The following is a 19,365-nucleotide window of genomic DNA, read 5'->3' on the forward strand; positions in this document are numbered from 1 at the left end:
GAGTGTCAGAGAGTTTCAGAGAGCTTCAGAGAGTTTCAGAGATCTTCAGAGAGTGTCTGAGAGTGCCAGAGATTGTCAGAGAGTTTCAGAGAGTGTCAGAGAGTGTCAGAGAGTTTCAGAGAGTTTCAGAGTGTGTCAGAGAGTTTCAGAGAGTCTCAGAGAGTGCCAGAGAGTCTCAGAGAGTTTCAGGGAGTTTCTGATTGTTTCTGAGAGAGTCAGAGAGTTTCAGAGAGTTTCAGAGAGCTTCAGAGAGTTTCAGAGAGTGTCAGAAAGTTTCAGAGATTGTCAGAGAGTTTCAAAGAGTGTCACAGAGTGTCAGTGTGATTCAGAGAGTTTCAGAGAGAGTCAGTGAGTGTCAGAGAGTGTCATAGAGTGTCACAGAGTTTCAGAGAGTGTCAGAGAGCGTCAGAGAGTGTCAGAGAGTTTCAGAGAGTGTCAGAGAGTTTCAGAGACTTTCTGAGAGTGACAGAGAGTTCCAGAGAGTTTCTGAGAGCTTCTGAGTGTGTCGGAGTGTGTCTGAGAGAGTCAGAGAGTATCTGAGAGTGTCACAGAGCGTCAGAGAGTGTCAGAGATTTTCAGAGAGTTTCAGAGATGTTCAGAGATTGTCAGAGAGTGTCAGAAAGTTTCAGAGAGAGTCAGAGAGTGTCAGGGAGTTTCAGAGAGTTTCCGAGAGTGTCACAGAGTGTCAGAGCTTTTCAGAGAGATTCAGAGAGTGTCAGAGAGTGTCACAGAGTGTCATAGAGTTGCAGAGTGTGTCAGAGAGTGTCCGAGAGTTTCAGAAAGAGTCAGAGAGTGTCAGAGAGTTTCAGAAAGAGTCAGAGAGTGTCAGAGAGTGTCTGAGAGTGTCAGAGAGTGTCAGAGTTTTTCAGAGAGATTCAGAGAGTGTCAGAGAGTGTCACAGAGTGTCATAGAGTTGCAGAGTGTGTCAGAGAGTGTCCGAGAGTTTTAGAAAGAGTCAGATAGTGTCGGAGAGTTTCAGAAAGAGTCAGAGAGTGTCAGAGTTTTTCAGAGCGTGTCACAGAGTTTCAGAGAGTGTCAGAGATTTTCAGAGAGTGCCAGAGATCTTCAGAGAGTGTCAGAGAGTGCCAGAAAGTTTCAGAGAGTGTCACAGAGTGTCGGAGAGTTTCAGAGAGATTCAGAGAGTGTCCGAGAGATTCAGAAAGTGTCAGATAGTGTCAGAGAGTTTCAGAAAGTGTCTGAGAGTGTCAGAGAGTGTCTGAGAGTGTCAGAGAGTGTCAGAGAGTTTCAGAGAGTGTCAGAGAGTGTCAGAGAGTTTCAGAGAATTTCAGAGAGTGTCAGAGAGTTTCAGAGAGTCTCAGATAGTGTCAGAGAGTGTCAGAGAGTGTCTGAGAGTGTCTGAGAGTTTCAGAGAGTGTCAGAGAGTGTCAGAGAGTTTCAGTGAGCTTCTGAGAGTTTCTGAGAATGTCAGAGAGTTACAAAGAGTTTCAGAGAGTTTCAGAGAGTGTCAGAAAGTTTCAGAGAGTGTCCGAGAGATTCAGAGAGTTTCAGAGGGTGTCACAGAGTGTCAGAGAGTTTCAGAAATCTTCAGAGAGTGTCAGGGAGTGTCAGAGAGTGTCAGAGAGTTTCAGAGAGTTTCAGAGAGAGTCAGACAGTGTCTGAGAGTGTCAAAGAGTGCCAAAGAGTTTCAGAGAGTGTCAGAGAGTGTCAGAGAGTGTCAGAGGGTTTCGGAGAGTGTCAGAGAGTTTCAGAGAAATTCTGAGAGTGTCAGAGAGTGCCTGAGAGTTTCAGAGAGTGTCAGAAAGTTTCAGAGAGTGTCCGAGAGTTTCAGAGAGTTTCAGAGGGTGTCACAGAGTGTCAGAGAGTTTCAGAAATCTTCAGAGAGTGTCAGGGAGTGTCAGAGAGTTTCAGAGAGCTTCAGAGAGTTTCAGAGATCTTCAGAGAGTGTCTGAGAGTGTCTGAGAGTGCCAGAGATTGTCAGAGAGTTTCAGAGAGTGTCAGAGAGTGTCAGAGAGTTTCAGAGAGTTTCAGAGTGTGTCAGAGAGTTTCAGAGAGTCTCAGAGAGTGCCAGAGAGTCTCAGAGAGTTTCAGGGAGTTTCTGATTGTTTCTGAGAGAGTCAGAGAGTTTCAGAGAGTTTCAGAGAGCTTCAGAGAGTTTCAGAGAGTGTCAGAAAGTTTCAGAGATTGTCAGAGAGTTTCAAAGAGTGTCACAGAGTGTCAGTGTGATTCAGAGAGTTTCAGAGAGAGTCAGTGAGTGTCAGAGAATGTCATAGAGTGTCACAGAGTTTCAGAGAGTGTCAGAGAGCGTCAGAGAGTGTCAGAGAGTTTCAGAGAGTGTCAGAGAGTTTCAGAGACTTTCTGAGAGTGTCAGAGAGTTCCAGAGAGTTTCTGAGATCTTCTGAGTGTGTCGGAGTGTGTCTGAGAGAGTCAGAGAGTATCTGTGAGTGTCACAGAGTGTCAGAGAGTGTCAGAGATTTTCAGAGAGTTTCAGAGATGTTCAGAGATTGTCAGAGAGTGTCAGAAAGTTTCAGAGAGAGTCAGAGAGTGTCAGGGAGTTTCAGAGAGTTTCCGAGAGTGTCACAGAGTGTCAGAGCTTTTCAGAGAGATTCAGAGAGTGTTAGAGAGTGTCACAGAGTGTCATAGAGTTGCAGAGTGTGTCAGAGAGTGTCCGAGAGTTTCAGAAAGAGTCAGAGAGTGGCAGAGAGTTTCAGAAAGAGTCAGAGAGTGTCAGAGAGTGTCTGAGAGTGTCAGAGAGTGTCAGAGTTCTTCAGAGAGATTCAGAGAGTGTCAGAGAGCGTCACAGAGTGTCATAGAGTTGCAGAGTGTGTCAGAGAGTGTCCGAGAGTTTTAGAAAGAGTCAGAGAGTGTCGGAGAGTTTCAGAAAGAGTCAGAGAGTGTCAGAGAGTGTCTGAGAGTGTCAGAGAGTGTCAGAGTTTTTCAGAGCGTGTCACAGAGTTTCAGAGAGTGTCAGAGATTTTCAGAGAGTGCCAGAGATCTTCAGAGAGTGTCAGAGAGTGCCAGAAAGTTTCAGAGAGTGTCACAGAGTGTCGGAGAGTTTCAGAGAGATTCAGAGAGTGTCAGAGAGATTCAGAAAGCGTCAGATAGTGTCAGAGAGTTTCAGAAAGTGTCTGAGAGTGTCAGAGAGTGTCTGAGAGTGTCAGAGAGGGTCAGAGAGTTTCAGAGAGTGTCAGAGAGTGTCAGAGAGTTTCAGAGAATTTCAGAGAGTGTCAGAGAGTTTCAGAGAGTCTCAGATAGTGTCAGAGAGTGTCAGAGAGTGTCTGAGAGTGTCTGAGAGTTTCAGAGAGTGTCAGAGAGTGTCAGAGAGTTTCAGTGAGCTTCTGAGAGTTTCTGAGAATGTCAGAGAGTTACAAAGAGTTTCAGAGAGTTTCAGAGAGTGTCAGAAAGTTTCAGAGAGTGTCCGAGAGATTCAGAGAGTTTCAGAGGGTGTCACAGAGTGTCAGAGAGTTTCAGAAATCTTCAGAGAGTGTCAGGGAGTGTCAGAGAGTGTCAGAGAGTTTCAGAGAGTTTCAGAGAGAGTCAGACAGTGTCTGAGAGTGTCAAAGAGTGCCAAACAGTTTCAGAGAGTGTCAGAGAGTGTCAGAGAGTGTCAGAGGGTTTCGGAGAGTGTCAGAGAGTTTCAGAGAAATTCTGAGAGTGTCAGAGAGTGCCTGAGAGATTCAGAGTGTCAGAAAGTTTCAGAGAGTGTCCGAGAGTTTCAGAGAGTTTCAGAGGGTGTCACAGAGTGTCAGAGAGTTTCAGAAATCTTCAGAGAGTGTCAGGGAGTGCCAGAGAGTTTCAGAGAGCTTCAGAGAGTTTCAGAGATCTTCAGAGAGTGTCTGAGAGTGTCTGAGAGTGCCAGAGATTGTCAGAGAGTTTCAGAGAGTGTCAGAGAGTTTCAGAGAGTTTCAGAGAGTTTCAGAGTGTGTCAGAGAGTTTCAGAGAGTCTCAGAGAGTGCCAGAGAGTCTCAGAGAGTTTCAGGGAGTTTCTGATTGTTTCTGAGAGAGTCAGAGAGTTTCAGAGAGTTTCAGAGAGCTTCAGAGAGTTTCAGAGAGTGTCAGAAAGTTTCAGAGATTGTCAGAGAGTTTCAAAGAGTGTCACAGAGTGTCAGTGTGATTCAGAGAGTTTCAGAGAGAGTCAGTGAGTGTCAGAGAGTGTCATAGAGTGTCACAGAGTTTCAGAGAGTGTCAGAGAGCGTCAGAGAGTGTCAGAGAGTTTCAGAGAGTGTCAGAGAGTTTCAGAGACTTTCTGAGAGTGTCAGAGAGTTCCAGAGAGTTTCTGAGAGCTTCTGAGTGTGTCGGAGTGTGTCTGAGAGAGTCAGAGAGTATCTGAGAGTGTCACAGAGTGTCAGAGAGTGTCAGAGATTTTCAGAGAGTTTCAGAGATGTTCAGAGATTGTCAGAGAGTGTCAGAAAGTTTCAGAGAGAGTCAGAGAGTGTCAGGGAGTTTCAGAGAGTTTCCGAGAGTGTCACAGAGTGTCAGAGCTTTTCAGAGAGATTCAGAGAGTGTCAGAGAGTGTCACAGAGTGTCATAGAGTTGCAGAGTGTGTCAGAGAGTGTCCGAGAGTTTCAGAAAGAGTCAGAGAGTGTCAGAGAGTTTCAGAAAGAGTCAGAGAGTGTCAGAGAGTGTCTGAGAGTGTCAGAGAGTGTCAGAGTTTTTCAGAGAGATTCAGAGAGTGTCAGAGAGTGTCACAGAGTGTCATAGAGTTGCAGAGTGTGTCAGAGAGTGTCCGAGAGTTTTAGAAAGAGTCAGATAGTGTCGGAGAGTTTCAGAAAGAGTCAGAGAGTGTCAGAGAGTGTCTGAGAGTGTCAGAGAGTGTCAGAGTTTTTCAGAGCGTGTCACAGAGTTTCAGAGAGTGTCAGAGATTTTCAGAGAGTGCCAGAGATCTTCAGAGAGTGTCAGAGAGTGCCAGAAAGTTTCAGAGAGTGTCACAGAGTGTCGGAGAGTTTCAGAGAGATTCAGAGAGTGTCCGAGAGATTCAGAAAGCGTCAGATAGTGTCAGAGAGTTTCAGAAAGTGTCTGAGAATGTCAGAGAGTGTCTGAGAGTGTCAGAGAGTGTCAGAGAGTTTCAGAGAGTGTCAGAGAGTGTCAGAGAGTTTCAGAGAATTTCAGAGAGTGTCAGAGAGTTTCAGAGAGTCTCAGATAGTGTCAGAGAGTGTCTGAGAGTGTCTGAGAGTTTCAGAGAGTGTCAGAGAGTTTCAGTGAGCTTCTGAGAGTTTCTGAGAATGTCAGAGAGTTACAAAGAGTTTCAGAGAGTTTCAGAGAGTTTCAGAGAGAGTCAGACAGTGTCTGAGAGTGTCAAGGAGTGCCAAAGAGTTTCAGAGAGTGTCAGAGAGTGTCAGAGAGTGTCAGAGGGTTTCGGAGAGTGTCAGAGAGTTTCAGAGAAATTCTGAGAGTGTCAGAGAGTGCCTGAGAGTTTCAGAGAGTGTCAGAAAGTTTCAGAGAGTGTCCGAGAGTTTCAGAGAGTTTCAGAGGGTGTCACAGAGTGTCAGAGAGTTTCAGAAATCTTCAGAGAGTGTCAGGGAGTGTCAGAGAGTGTCAGAGAGTTTCAGAGAGTTTCAGAGAGAGTCAGACAGTGTCTGAGAGTGTCAAAGAGTGCCAAAGAGTTTCAGAGAGTGTCAGAGAGTGTCAGAGGGTATCAGAGAGTGTCAGAGAGTTTCAGAGAATTTCTGAGAGTGTCAGAGAGTGCCTGAGAGTTTCTGAGAGTGTCACAGAGTGTCAGAGAGTGTCAGAGATTTTCAGAGAGTTTCAGAGATGTTCAGAGAGTGTCAGAGAGTGTCAGAAAGTTTCAGAGAGAGTCAGAGAGTGTCAGGGAGTTTCAGAGAGTTTCAGTGAGTGTCACAGAGTGTCAGAGATTTTCAGAGAGATTCAGAGAGTGTCAGAGATTGTCAGAGAGTGTCAGACAGTTTCAGAGCGTTTCAGAGCGTGTCAGAGAGTTTCAGACAGTTTCAGAGAGTGTCAGAGAGTGTCAGAGAGTTTCAGAGAGTCTCAGATAGTGTCAGAGAGTGTCAGAGAGTGTCTAAGAGTGTCTGAGAGTTTCAGAGAGTGTCAGAGAGTGTCAGAGAGTTTCAGTGAGCTTCTGAGAGTTTCTGAGAGTGTCAGAGAGTTACAAAGAGTTTCAGAGAGTTTCAGAGAGTGTCAGAAAGTTTCAGAGAGTGTCCGAGAGTTTCAGAGAGTTTCAGAGGGTGTCACAGAGTGTCAGAGAGTTTCAGAAAGCTTCAGAGAGTGTCAGGGAGTGTCAGAGAGTGTCAGAGAGTTTCAGAGAGTTTCAGAGAGAGTCAGACAGTGTCTGAGAGTGTCAAAGAGTGTCAAAGAGTTTCAGAGAGTGTCAGAGAGTGTCAGAGAGTTTCAGAGAATTTCTGAGAGTCTCAGAGAGTGCCTGAGAGTTTCTGACAGTTTCTGAGTGTGCCGGAGAGTGTCAGAGAGTGTCAGAGTGTTTCAGAGAGTGTCACAGAGTTTCAGAGAGTGTCAGAGATTTTCAGAGAGTTTCAGTGATCTTCAGAGAGTGTCAGTGAGTGCCACAGAGTGTCAGTGAGTGTCAGAGCGTTTCAGAGATTGTCAGACAGTGTCAGATAGTGTCAGTGATTGTCAGAGAGTATCAGAGAGTGTCTGCGAGATTCAGAGAGAGTCATCGAGTGTCAGAGAGTGTCAGAGAGTTTCAGAGATTGTCACAGAGTGTCAGAGAGTTTCAGAGAGTTTCAGAGAGTTTCAGAGATCTTCAGAGTGTTTCAGAGTGTTTCAGAGAGTGTCGGAATGTTTCAAGAGAGTGTCAGAGAGTGTCATAGACTTTTAGAGAATTTCAGAGAGTGTCACAGAATGTCAGAGAGTATCAGAGAGCTTCAGAGAGTGTCAGAGAGTGTCAGAGATAGTAGAGAGTTTCAGAGAGAGTCAGAAAGTGTCTGAGAGTGTCAGAGTGTTTCAGAGAGTGTCAGAGAGTTTCAGAGACATTCTGATAGTGTCAGAGAGTGCCTGAGAGTTTCTGACAGTTTCTGAGTGTGTCGGAGAGACTCAGAGAATATCAGAGATTTTCAGAGAGTTTCACAGAGTGTCAGAGAGTTTCAGAGAGTTTCAGAGAGTGTCAGAGAGTGTCAGAGAGCTTCAGACAGTGTCAGGGAGTGTCAGAGAGTGTCAGAGAGTTTCAGATAGAGTCAGACAGTGTTTGAGATTGTCAAAGAGTGTCAAAGAGTTTCAGAGAGTGTCAGAGAGTGTCAGAGAGCTTCAGAGAGTTTCAGGGAGTGTCAGAGAGTGTCAGAGAGTTTCAGAGAGAGTCAGATAGTGTCTGAGAGTGTCAAAGAGTGTCAAAGTGTTTCAGAGGGTGTCAGAGAGTGTCAGAGAGTGTCAGAGAGTTTCAGAGAGTGTCAAAGAGTTTCAGAGAGGTTCTGAGAGTGTCAGAGAGTTTCTGAGAGTTTCTGAGTGTGTCGAAGTGTGTCTGCGGGAGTCAGAGAGAGTCTGAGAGTGTCACAGAGTGTCAGAGAGTGTCAGAGATTTTCAGAGAGTTTCAGAGATGTTCAGAGAGTGTCAGAGAGTGTCAGGGAGTTTCAGAGAGTTACAGAGTGTCACAGAGTGTCAGAGAGTTTCGGAGAGATTCAGAGAGTGTCAGAGAGTGTCAGAGAGTTTCAGAGATTGTCACAGAGTGTCAGAGCTTTTCAGAGAGATTCAGAGAGTGTCAGAGAGTGTCACAGAGTGTCATAGAGTTGCAGAGTGTGTCAGAGAGTGTCCGAGAGTTTCAGAAAGAGTCAGAGAGTGTCAGAGAGTTTCAGAAAGAGTCAGAGAGTGTCAGAGAGTGTCTGAGAGTGTCAGAGAGTGTCAGAGTCTTTCAGAGAGTGTCAGAGAGATTCAGAGAGTGTCAGAGAGTGTCACAGAGTGTCATAGAGTTGCAGAGTGTGTCAGAGAGTGTCCGAGAGTTTTAGAAAGAGTCAGAGAGTGTCGGAGAGTTTCAGAAAGAGTCAGAGAGTGTCAGAGAGTGTCTGAGAGTGTCAGAGAGTGTCAGAGTTTTTCAGAGCGTGTCACAGAGTTTCAGAGAGTGTCAGAGATTTTCAGAGAGTGCCAGAGATATTCAGAGAGTGTCAGAGAGTGCCAGAAAGTTTCAGAGAGTGTCACAGAGTGTCGGAGAGTTTCAGAGAGATTCAGAGAGTGTCCGAGAGATTCAGAAAGCGTCAGATAGTGTCAGAGAGTTTCAGAAAGTGTCTGAGAGTGTCAGAGAGTGTCTGAGAGTGTCAGAGAGTGTCAGAGAGTTTCAGAGAGTGTCAGAGAGTGTCAGAGAGTTTCAGAGAATTTCAGAGAGTGTCAGAGAGTTTCAGAGAGTCTCAGATAGTGTCAGAGAGTGTCAGAGAGTATCTGAGAGTGTCTGAGAGTTTCAGAGAGTGTCAGAGAGTTTCAGTGAGCTTCTGAGAGTTTCTGAGAATGTCAGAGAGTTACAAAGAGTTTCAGAGAGTTTCAGAGAGTGTCCGAAAGTTTCAGAGAGTGTCACAGAGTGTCAGAGAGTTTCAGAAATCTTCAGAGAGTGTCAGGGAGTGTCAGAGAGTGTCAGAGAGTTTCAGAGAGAGTCAGACAGTGTCTGAGAGTGTCAAAGAGTGCCAAACAGTTTCAGAGAGTGTCAGAGAGTGTCAGAGAGTGTCAGAGGGTGTCACAGAGTGTCAGAGAGTTTCAGAAATCTTCAGAGAGTGTCAGGGAGTGTCAGAGAGTGTCAGAGAGTTTCAGAGAGTTTCAGAGAGAGTCAGACAGTGTCTGAGAGTGTCAAAGAGTGCCAAAGAGTTTCAGAGAGTGTCAGAGAGTGTCAGAGAGTGTCAGAGGGTTTCGGAGAGTGTCAGAGAGTTTCAGAGAAATTCTGAGAGTGTCAGAGAGTGCCTGAGAGTTTCAGAGAGTTTCAGAAAGTTTCAGAGAGTGTCCGAGAGTTTCAGAGAGTTTCAGAGGGTGTCACAGAGTGTCAGAGAGTTTCAGAAATCTTCAGAGAGTGTCAGGGAGTGTCAGAGAGTGTCAGAGAGTTTCAGAGAGAGTCAGACAGTGTCTGAGAGTGTCAAAGAGTGCCAAACAGTTTCAGAGAGTGTCAGAGAGTGTCAGAGAGTGTCAGAGGGTATCAGAGAGTGTCAGAGAGTTTCAGAGAATTTCTGAGAGTGTCAGAGAGTGCCTGAGAGTTTCTGAGAGTGTCACAGAGTGTCAGAGAGTGTCAGAGATTTTCAGAGAGTTTCAGAGATGTTCAGAGAGTGTCAGAGAGTGTCAGAAAGTTTCAGAGAGAGTCAGAGAGTGTCAGGGAGTTTCAGAGAGTTTCAGTGAGTGTCGCAGAGTGTCAGATCTTTTCAGAGAGATTCAGAGAGTGTCAGAGAGTGTCACAGGGTGTCATAGAGTTGCAGAGTGTGTCAGAGAGTGTCCGAGAGTTTCAGAAAGAGTCAGAGAGTGTCACAGAGTTTCAGAAAGAGTCAGAGAGTGTCTGAGAGTGTCAGAGAGTGTCAGAGTTTTTCAGAGAGTGTCACAGAGTTTCAGAGAGTGTCAGAGATTTTCAGAGAGTGCCAGAGATCTTCAGAGAGTGTCAGAGAGTGCTAGAAAGTTTCAGAGAGTGTCACAGAGTGTCGGAGAGTTTCATAGAGATTCAGAGAGTGTCCGAGAGATTCAGAAAGCGTCAGATAGTGTCAGAGAGTTTCAGAAAGTGTCACAGAGTGTCAGAGAGTTTCTGAGAGTGTCAGAGAGTGTCAGAGAGTTTCAGAGAGTGTCAGAGAGTTTCAGAGAATTTCAGAGAGTGTCAGAGAGTTTCAGAGAGTCTCAGATAGTGTCAGAGAGTGTCAGAGAGTGTCTGAGAGTGTCTGAGAGTTTCAGAGAGTGTCAGAGTGTGTCAGAGAGTTTCAGTGAGCTTCTGAGAGTTTCTGAGATTGTCAGAGAGTTACAAAGAGTTTCAGAGAGTTTCAGAGAGTGTCAGAAAGTTTCAGAGAGTGTCCGAGAGTTTCAGAGAGTTTCAGAGAGTTTCAGAGAGAGTCAGACAGTGTCTGAGAGTGTCAAAGAGTGTCAAAGAGTTTCAGAGAGTGTCAGAGAGTGTCAGAGAGTGTCAGAGGGTTTCAGAGAGTGTCAGAGAGTTTCAGAGAATTTCTGAGAGTGTCAGAGAGTGCCTGAGAGTTTCTGACAGTTTCTGAGTGTGCCGGAGAGTGTCAGAGAGTGTCAGAGTGTTTCAGAGAGTGTCACAGAGTTTCAGAGAGTGTCAGAGATTTTCAGAGAGTTTCAGAGATCTTCAGAGAGTGTCAGTGAGTGCCACAGAGTGTCAGTGAGTGTCAGAGCGTTTCAGAGATTGTCAGACAGTGTCAGATAGTGTCAGTGATTGTCAGAGAGTATCAGAGAGTGTCTGCGAGATTCAGAGAGAGTCATCGAGTGTCAGAGAGTGTCAGAGAGTTTCAGAGATTGTCACAGAGTGTCAGAGAGTTTCAGAGAGTTTCAGAGAGTTTCTGAGATTTTCTGAGATTGTCAGAGAGTTTCAGAGAGTTTCAGAGATCTTCAGAGTGTTTCAGAGTGTTTCAGAGAGTGTCGGAATGTTTCAAGAGAGTGTCAGAGAGTGTCATAGACTTATAGAGAATTTCAGAGAGTGTCACAGAATGTCAGAGAGTATCAGAGAGCTTCAGAGAGTGTCAGAGAGTGTCAGAGATAGTAGAGAGTTTCAGAGAGAGTCAGAAAGTGTCTGAGAGTGTCAGAGAGTTTCAGAGAGTGTCAGAGAGTTTCAGAGACATTCTGATAGTGTCAGAGAGTGCCTGAGAGTTTCTGACAGTTTCTGAGTGTGTCGGAGAGGCTCAGAGAATGTCAGAGATTTTCAGAGAGTGTCACAGAGTGTCAGAGAGTTTCAGAGAGTTTCAGAGAGTGTCAGAGAGTGTCAGAGAGCTTCAGACAGTGTCAGGGAGTGTCAGAGAGTGTCAGAGAGTTTCAGATAGAGTCAGACAGTGTCTGAGATTGTCAAAGAGTGTCAAAGAGTTTCAGAGAGTGTCAGAGAGTGTCAGAGAGCTTCAGAGAGTGTCAGGGAGTGTCAGAGAGTGTCAGAGAGTTTCAGAGAGAGTCATATAGTGTCTGAGAGTGTCAAAGAGTGTCAAAGTGTTTCAGAGGGTGTCAGAGAGTTTCAGAGAGGTTCTGAGAGTGTCGAAGTGTGTCTGCGGGAGTCAGAGAGTGTCAGAGAGTGTCACAGAGTGTCAGAGAGTGTCAGAGATTTTCAGAGAGTTTCAGAGATGTTCAGAGAGTGTCAGAGAGTGTCAGGGAGTTTCAGAGAGTTACAGAGTGTCACAGAGTGTCAGAGAGTTTCGGAGAGATTCAGAGAGTGTCGGAGAGTGTCAGGGAGTGTCACAGAGTGACACAGAGTTGCAGAGTGTGTCACAGAGTGTCCGAGAGTTTCCGAAAGTGTCAGATACTGTCAGAGAGTTTCAGAGAGTGTCAGAGTGTTTCAGAGAGTTTCACAGAGTTTCAGAGAGTGCCAGAGATTTTCAGAGAGTTTCAGAGATCTTCAGAGAGTGTCAGAGAGTGCGAGAAAGTTTCAGAGAGTGTGACAGAGTGTCGGAGAGTTTCAGAGAGATTCAGAGAGTGTCCGAGAGATTCAGAAAGTGTCAGATAGTGTCAGCGAGTTTCAGAGATCTTCAGAGAGTGTCTGAGAGTGTCTGAGAGTGCCAGAGATTGTCAGAGAGTTTCAGAGAGTGTCAGAGAGTGTCAGAGAGTTTCAGAGAGTTTTAGAGAGTGTCAGAGAGTGTCAGAGAGTTTCAGAGAGTTTCAGAGAGCTTCAGAGAGTTTCAGAGAGTGTCAGAAAGTTTCAGAGAGTGTCACAGAGTTTCAGAGAGTGTCACAGAGTGTCAGAGTGATTCAGAGAGATTCAGAGATTGTCAGAGATTGTCAGAGAGTGTCAGACAGTTTCAGAGAGTTTCAGAGCGTGTCAGAGAGTTTCAGACAGTTTCAGAGAGTGTCAGAGAGTGTCAGAGAGTTTCAGAGAGTCTCAGATAGTGTCAGAGAGTGTCAGAGAGTGTCTGAGAGTGTCTGAGAGTTTCAGAGAGTGTCAGAGAGTGTCAGAGAGTTTCAGTGAGCTTCTGAGAGTTTCTGAGAGTGTCAGAGAGTTACAAAGAGTTTCAGAGAGTTTCAGAGAGTGTCAGAAAGTTTCAGAGAGTGTCCGAGAGTTTCAGAGAGTTTCAGAGGGTGTCACAGAGTGTCAGAGAGTTTCAGAAAGCTTCAGAGAGTGTCAGGGAGTGTCAGAGAGTTTCAGAGAGTTTCAGAGAGAGTCAGACAGTGTCTGAGAGTGTCAAAGAGTGTCAAAGAGTTTCAGAGAGTGTCAGAGAGAGTCAGAGAGTGTCAGAGGGTTTCAGAGAGTGTCAGAGAGTTTCAGAGAATTTCTGAGAGTGTCAGAGAGTGCCTGAGAGTTTCTGACAGTTTCTGAGTGTGCCGGAGAGTGTCAGAGAGTGTCAGAGTGTTTCAGAGAGTGTCACAGAGTTTCAGAGAGTGTCAGAGATTTTCAGAGAGTTTCAGTGATCTTCAGAGAGTGTCAGTGAGTGCCACAGAGTGTCAGTGAGTGTCAGAGCGTTTCAGAGATTGTCAGACAGTGTCAGATAGTGTCAGTGATTGTCAGAGAGTATCAGAGAGTGTCTGCGAGATTCAGAGAGAGTCATCGAGTGTCAGAGAGTGTCAGAGAGTTTCAGAGATTGTCACAGAGTGTCAGAGAGTTTCAGAGAGTTTCAGAGAGTTTCAGAGAGTTTCTGAGATTTTCTGAGATTGTCAGAGAGTTTCAGAGAGTTTCAGAGATCTTCAGAGTGTTTCAGAGTGTTTCAGAGAGTGTCGGAATGTTTCAAGAGAGTGTCAGAGAGTGTCATAGACTTTTAGAGAATTTCAGAGAGTGTCACAGAATGTCAGAGAGTATCAGAGAGCTTCAGAGAGTGTCAGAGAGTGTCAGAGATAGTAGAGAGTTTCAGAGAGAGTCAGAAAGTGTCTGAGAGTGTCAGAGTGTTTCAGAGAGTGTCAGAGAGTTTCAGAGACATTCTGAGAGTGTCAGAGAGTGCCTGAGAGTTTCTGACAGTTTCTGAGTGTGTCGGAGAGACTCAGAGAATGTCAGAGATTTTCAGAGAGTTTCACAGAGTGTCAGAGAGTTTCAGAGAGTTTCAGAGAGTGTCAGAGAGTGTCAGAGAGCTTCAGACAGTGTCAGGGAGTGTCAGAGAGTGTCAGAGAGTTTCAGATAGAGTCAGACAGTGTTTGAGATTGTCAAAGAGTGTCAAAGAGTTTCAGAGAGTGTCAGAGAGTGTCAGAGAGCTTCAGAGAGTTTCAGGGAGTGTCAGAGAGTGTCAGAGAGTTTCAGAGAGAGTCAGATAGTGTCTGAGAGTGTCAAAGAGTGTCAAAGTGTTTCAGAGGGTGTCAGAGAGTGTCAGAGAGTGTCAGAGAGTTTCAGAGAGTGTCAAAGAGTTTCAGAGAGGTTCTGAGAGTGTCAGAGAGTTTCTGAGAGTTTCTGAGTGTGTCGAAGTGTGTCTGCGTGAGTCAGAGAGTGTCTGAGAGTGTCACAGAGTGTCAGAGATTGTCAGAGATTTTCAGAGCGTTTCAGAGATGTTCAGAGAGTGTCAGAGAGTGTCAGGGAGTTTCAGAGAGTTACAGAGTGTCACAGAGTGTCAGAGAGTTTCGGAGAGATTCAGAGAGTGTCAGAGAGTGTCCGAGAGTGTCACAGAGTGACACAGAGTTGCAGAGTGTGTCAGAGAGTGTCCGAGAGTTTCCGAAAGTGTCAGATACTGTCAGAGAGTTTCAGAAAGTGTCAGAGAGTGTCAGAGAGTGTCTGAGAATATCAGAGAGTTTCAGAGATCTTCAGAGAGTGTCAGAGAGTGCGAGAAAGTTTCAGAGAGTGTGACAGAGTGTCGGAGAGTTTCAGAGAGATTCAGAGAGTGTCCGAGAGATTCAGAAAGTGTCAGATAGTGTCAGAGAGTTTCAGAGATCTTCAGAGAGTGTCTGAGAGTGTCTGAGAGTGCCAGAGATTGTCAGAGAGTTTCAGAGAGTGTCAGAGAGTGTCAGAGAGTTTCAGAGAGTTTCAGAGAGTGTCAGAGAGTGTCACAGAGTTTCAGAGAGTTTCAGAGAGCTTCAGAGAGTTTCAGAGAGTGTCTGAAAGTTTCAGAGAGTGTCAGAGAGTTTCAGAGAGTGTCACAGATTGTCAGAGTGATTCAGAGAGATTCAGAGAGTGTCAGAGATTGTCAGAGTGTCAGACAGTTTCAGAGAGTTTCAGAGAGTGTCAGAGAGTTACAGAGAGAGTCAGTGAATGTCTGAGAGTGTCAAAGAGTGTCACAGAGTTTCAGAGTGTCAGAGAGCATCAGAGAGTGTCAGAGAGTTTCAGAGAGAGTCAGAGAGTTTCAGAGACTTTCTGAGAGTGTCAGAGAGTTCCAGAGAGTTTCTGACAGTTTCTGAGAGTGTCGGGGGGTGTCTGGGAGAGTCAGAGAGTATCTGAGAGTGTCACAGAGTGTCAGAGAGTGTCAGAGATTTTCAGAGAGTTTCAGAGATGTTCAGAGAGTGTCAGAGAGTGCCAGAAAGTTTCAGAGAGTGTCACAGAGTGTCGGAGAGTTTCAGAGAGATTCAGAGAGTGTCCGAGAGATTCAGAAAGTGTCAGATAGTGTCAGAGAGTTTCAGAAAGTGTCACAGAGTGTCAGCGAGTGTCTGAGAGTGTCAGAGAGTGTCAGAGAGTTTCAGAGAGTGTCAGAGAGTGTCAGAGAGTTTCAGAGAATTTCAGAGAGTGTCAGAGAGTTTCAGAGAGTCTCAGATAGTGTCAGAGAGTGTCAGAGAGTGTCTGAGAGTGTCTGAGAGTTTCAGAGAGTGTCAGAGAGTGTCAGAGAGTTTCAGTGAGCTTCTGAGTGTTTCTGAGAGTGTCAAAGAGTGTCAAAGAGTTTCAGAGTGTCAGAGAGTGTCAGAGGGTTTCAGAGAGTGTCAGAGAGTGTCTGTGAGTGTCAGAGATTGTCAGAGAGTTTCAGAGAGCGTCAGAGAGTGTCAGAGAGTTTCAGAGAGTTTCAGAGAGTGTCAGAGAGTGTCAGAGAGTTTCAGAAAGTGTCAGAGAGTGTCAGAGAGTGTCACAGAGTTTCAGAGATTTTCAGAGAGTGCCAGAGATCTTCAGAGAGTGTCAGAGAGTGCCAGAAAGTTTCAGAGAGTGTCACAGAGTGTCGGAGAGTTTCAGAGAGATTCAGAGATTTTCCGAGAGATTCAGAAAGTGTCAGATAGTGTCAGAGAGTTTCAGAAAGTGTCAGAGAGTGTCAGAGAGTGTCTGAGAGTGTCAGAGAGTGTCAGAGAGTTTCAGAGAGTGTCAGAGAGTGTCAGAGAGTTTCAGAGAATTTCAGAGAGTGTCAGAGAGTTTCAGAGAGTCTCAGATAGTGTCAGAGAGTGTCAGAGAGTGTCTGAGAGTGTCTGAGAGTTTCAGAGAGTGTCAGAGAGTGTCAGAGAGTTTCAGAGAGTTTCAGAGATCTTCAGAGAGTGTCAGTGAGTGCCATAGAGTGTCAGTGAGTGTCAGAGAGTTTCAGAGAGTGTCAGGGATTTTCAGAGAGTTTCAGAGATCTTCAGCGAGTTTCAGAGAGTGCCTGAAAGTTTCAGAGAGTGTCACAGAGTGTCGGAGAGTTTCAGAGAGTGTCAGAGAGTGTCAGAGAGTTTCAGAGAGTTTCAGAGAGTGTCAGAGAGCTTCAGACAGTGTCAGGGAGTGTCAGAGAGTGTCACAGAGTTTCAGATAGAGTCAGACAGTGTCTGAGATTGTCAAAGAGTTTCAGAGAGTGTCAGGGAGTGTCAGAAAGTGTCAGAGAGTGTCAGAGAGTGTCTGAGAATATCAGAGAGTTTCAGAGATCTTCAGAGAGTGTCAGAGAGTGCGAGAAAGTTTCAGAGAGTGTGACAGAGTGTCGGAGAGTTTCAGAGAGATTCAGAGAGTGTCCGAGAGATTCAGAAAGTGTCAGATAGTGTCAGAGAGTGTCAGAGAGTTTCAGAGAGTGTCAAAGAGTTTCAGAGAGGTTCTGAGAGTGTCAGAGAGTTTCTGAGAGTTTCTGAGTGTGTCGAAGTGTGTCTGCGTGAGTCAGAGAGTGTCTGAGAGTGTCACAGAGTGTCAGAGATTGTCAGAGATTTTCAGAGCGTTTCAGAGATGTTCAGAGAGTGTCAGAGAGTGTCAGGGAGTTTCAGAGAGTTACAGAGTGTCACAGAGTGTCAGAGAGTTTCGGAGAGATTCAGAGAGTGTCAGAGAGTGTCAGAGAGTGTCACAGAGTGACACAGAGTTGCAGAGTGTGTCAGAGAGTGTCCGAGAGTTTCCGAAAGTGTCAGATACTGTCAGAGAGTTTCAGAAAGTGTCAGAGAGTGTCAGAGAGTGTCTGAGAATATCAGAGAGTTTCAGAGATCTTCAGAGAGTGTCAGAGAGTGCGAGAAAGTTTCAGAGAGTGTGACAGAGTGTCGGAGAGTTTCAGAGAGATTCAGAGAGTGTCCGAGAGATTCAGAAAGTGTCAGATAGTGTCAGAGAGTTTCAGAGATCTTCAGAGAGTGTCTGAGAGTGTCTGAGAGTGCCAGAGATTGTCAGAGAGTTTCAGAGAGTGTCAGAGAGTGTCAGAGAGTTTCAGAGAGTTTCAGAGAGTGTCAGAGAGTGTCACAGAGTTTCAGAGAGTTTCAGAGAGCTTCAGAGAGTTTCAGAGAGTGTCTGAAAGTTTCAGAGAGTGTCAGAGAGTTTCAGAGAGTGTCACAGATTGTCAGAGTGATTCAGAGAGATTCAGAGAGTGTCAGAGATTGTCAGAGTGTCAGACAGTTTCAGAGAGTTTCAGAGAGTGTCAGAGAGTTACAGAGAGAGTCAGTGAATGTCTGAGAGTGTCAAAGAGTGTCACAGAGTTTCAGAGTGTCAGAGAGCATCAGAGAGTGTCAGAGAGTTTCAGAGAGAGTCAGAGAGTTTCAGAGACTTTCTGAGAGTGTCAGAGAGTTCCAGAGAGTTTCTGACAGTTTCTGAGAGTGTCGGGGGGTGTCTGGGAGAGTCAGAGAGTATCTGAGAGTGTCACAGAGTGTCAGAGAGTGTCAGAGATTTTCAGAGAGTTTCAGAGATGTTCAGAGAGTGTCAGAGAGTGCCAGAAAGTTTCAGAGAGTGTCACAGAGTGTCGGAGAGTTTCAGAGAGATTCAGAGAGTGTCCGAGAGATTCAGAAAGTGTCAGATAGTGTCAGAGAGTTTCAGAAAGTGTCACAGAGTGTCAGCGAGTGTCTGAGAGTGTCAGAGAGTGTCAGAGAGTTTCAGAGAGTGTCAGAGAGTGTCAGAGAGTTTCAGAGAATTTCAGAGAGTGTCAGAGAGTTTCAGAGAGTCTCAGATAGTGTCAGAGAGTGTCAGAGAGTGTCTGAGAGTGTCTGAGAGTTTCAGAGAGTGTCAGAGAGTGTCAGAGAGTTTCAGTGAGCTTCTGAGTGTTTCTGAGAGTGTCAAAGAGTGTCAAAGAGTTTCAGAGTGTCAGAGAGTGTCAGAGGGTTTCAGAGAGTGTCAGAGAGTGTCTGTGAGTGTCAGAGATTGTCAGAGAGTTTCAGAGAGCGTCAGAGAGTGTCAGAGAGTTTCAGAGAGTTTCAGAGAGTGTCAGAGAGTGTCAGAGAGTTTCAGAAAGTGTCAGAGAGTGTCAGAGAGTGTCACAGAGTTTCAGAGATTTTCAGAGAGTGCCAGAGATCTTCAGAGAGTGTCAGAGAGTGCCAGAAAGTTTCAGAGAGTGTCACAGAGTGTCGGAGAGTTTCAGAGAGATCCAGAGATTTTCCGAGAGATTCAGAAAGTGTCAGATAGTGTCAGAGAGTTTCAGAAAGTGTCAGAGAGTGTCAGAGAGTGTCTGAGAGTGTCAGAGAGTGTCAGAGAGTTTCAGAGAGTGTCAGAGAGTGTCAGAGAGTTTCAGAGAATTTCAGAGAGTGTCAGAGAGTTTCAGAGAGTCTCAGATAGTGTCAGAGAGTGTCAGAGAGTGTCTGAGAGTGTCTGAGAGTTTCAGAGAGTGTCAGAGAGTGTCAGAGAGTTTCAGAGAGTTTCAGAGATCTTCAGAGAGTGTCAGTGAGTGCCATAGAGTGTCAGTGAGTGTCAGAGAGTTTCAGAGAGTGTCAGGGATTTTCAGAGAGTTTCAGAGATCTTCAGCGAGTTTCAGAGAGTGCCTGAAAGTTTCAGAGAGTGTCACAGAGTGTCGGAGAGTTTCAGAGAGTGTCAGAGAGTGTCAGAGAGTTTCAGAGAGTTTCAGAGAGTGTCAGAGAGCTTCAGACAGTGTCAGGGAGTGTCAGAGAGTGTCACAGAGTTTCAGATAGAGTCAGACAGTGTCTGAGATTGTCAAAGAGTTTCAGAGAGTGTCAGGGAGTGTCAGAAAGTGTCAGAGAGTGTCAGAGAGTGTCTGAGAATATCAGAGAGTTTCAGAGATCTTCAGAGAGTGTCAGAGAGTGCGAGAAAGTTTCAGAGAGTGTGACAGAGTGTCGGAGAGTTTCAGAGAGATTCAGAGAGTGTCCGAGAGATTCAGAAAGTGTCAGATAGTGTCAGAGAGTTTCAGAGATCTTCAGAGAGTGTCTGAGAGTTTCTGAGAGTGCCAGAGATTGTCAGAGTGTTTCAGAGAGTGTCAGAGAGTGTCAGAGAGTTTCAGAGAGTTTCAGAGAGTGTCAGAGAGTGTCAGAGAGTTTCAGAGAGTTTCAGAGAGCTTCAGAGAGTTTCAGAGAGTGTCTGAAAGTTTCAGAGAGTGTCAGAGAGTTTCAGAGAGTGTCACAGAGTGTCAGAGTGATTCAGAGAGATTCAGAGAGTGTCAGAGATTGTCAGAGAGTGTCAGACAGTTTCAGAGAGTTTCAGAGAGTGTCAGAGAGTTTCAGAGAGAGTCAGTGAGTGTCAGAGAGTGTCAAAGAGTGTCACAGAGTTTCAGAGTGTCAGAGAGCATCAGAGAGTGTCAGAGAGTTTCAGAGAGAGTCAGAGAGTTTCAGAGACTTTCTGAGAGTGTCAGAGAGTTCCAGAGAGTTTCAGAGAGTGTCACAGAGTGTCAGAGAGTTTCAGAGAGAGTCAGAGAGTTTCAGAGACTTTCTGAGAGTGTCAGAGAGTTTCAGAGAGTTTCAGAGAGTGTCAGAGAGTGTCAGAGAGTTTCAGAAAGTGTCAGAGAGTGTCAGAGAGTGTCACAGTGTTTCAGAGATTTTCAGAGAGTGCCAGAGATCTTCAGAGAGTGTCAGAGAGTGCCAGAAAGTTTCAGAGAGTGTCACAGAGTGTCGGAGAGTTTCAGAGAGATTCAGAGATTTTCCGAGAGATTCAGAAAGTGTCAGATAGTGTCAGAGAGTTTCAGAAAGTGTCAGAGAGTGTCAGAGAGTGTCTGAGAGTGTCAAAGAGTGTCAAAGAGTTTCAGAGAGTGTCAGAGAGTGTCAGAGGGTTTCAGAGAGTGTCAGAGAGTGTCTGTGAGTGTCAGAGATTGTCAGAGAGTTTCAGAGAGCGTCAGAGAGTGTCAGAGAGTTTCAGAGAGTTTCAGAGAGTGTCAG

Source organism: Heterodontus francisci, chromosome 40 (assembly GCF_036365525.1).
Source record: "Heterodontus francisci isolate sHetFra1 chromosome 40, sHetFra1.hap1, whole genome shotgun sequence".
NCBI lineage: Eukaryota > Metazoa > Chordata > Chondrichthyes > Heterodontiformes > Heterodontidae > Heterodontus > Heterodontus francisci.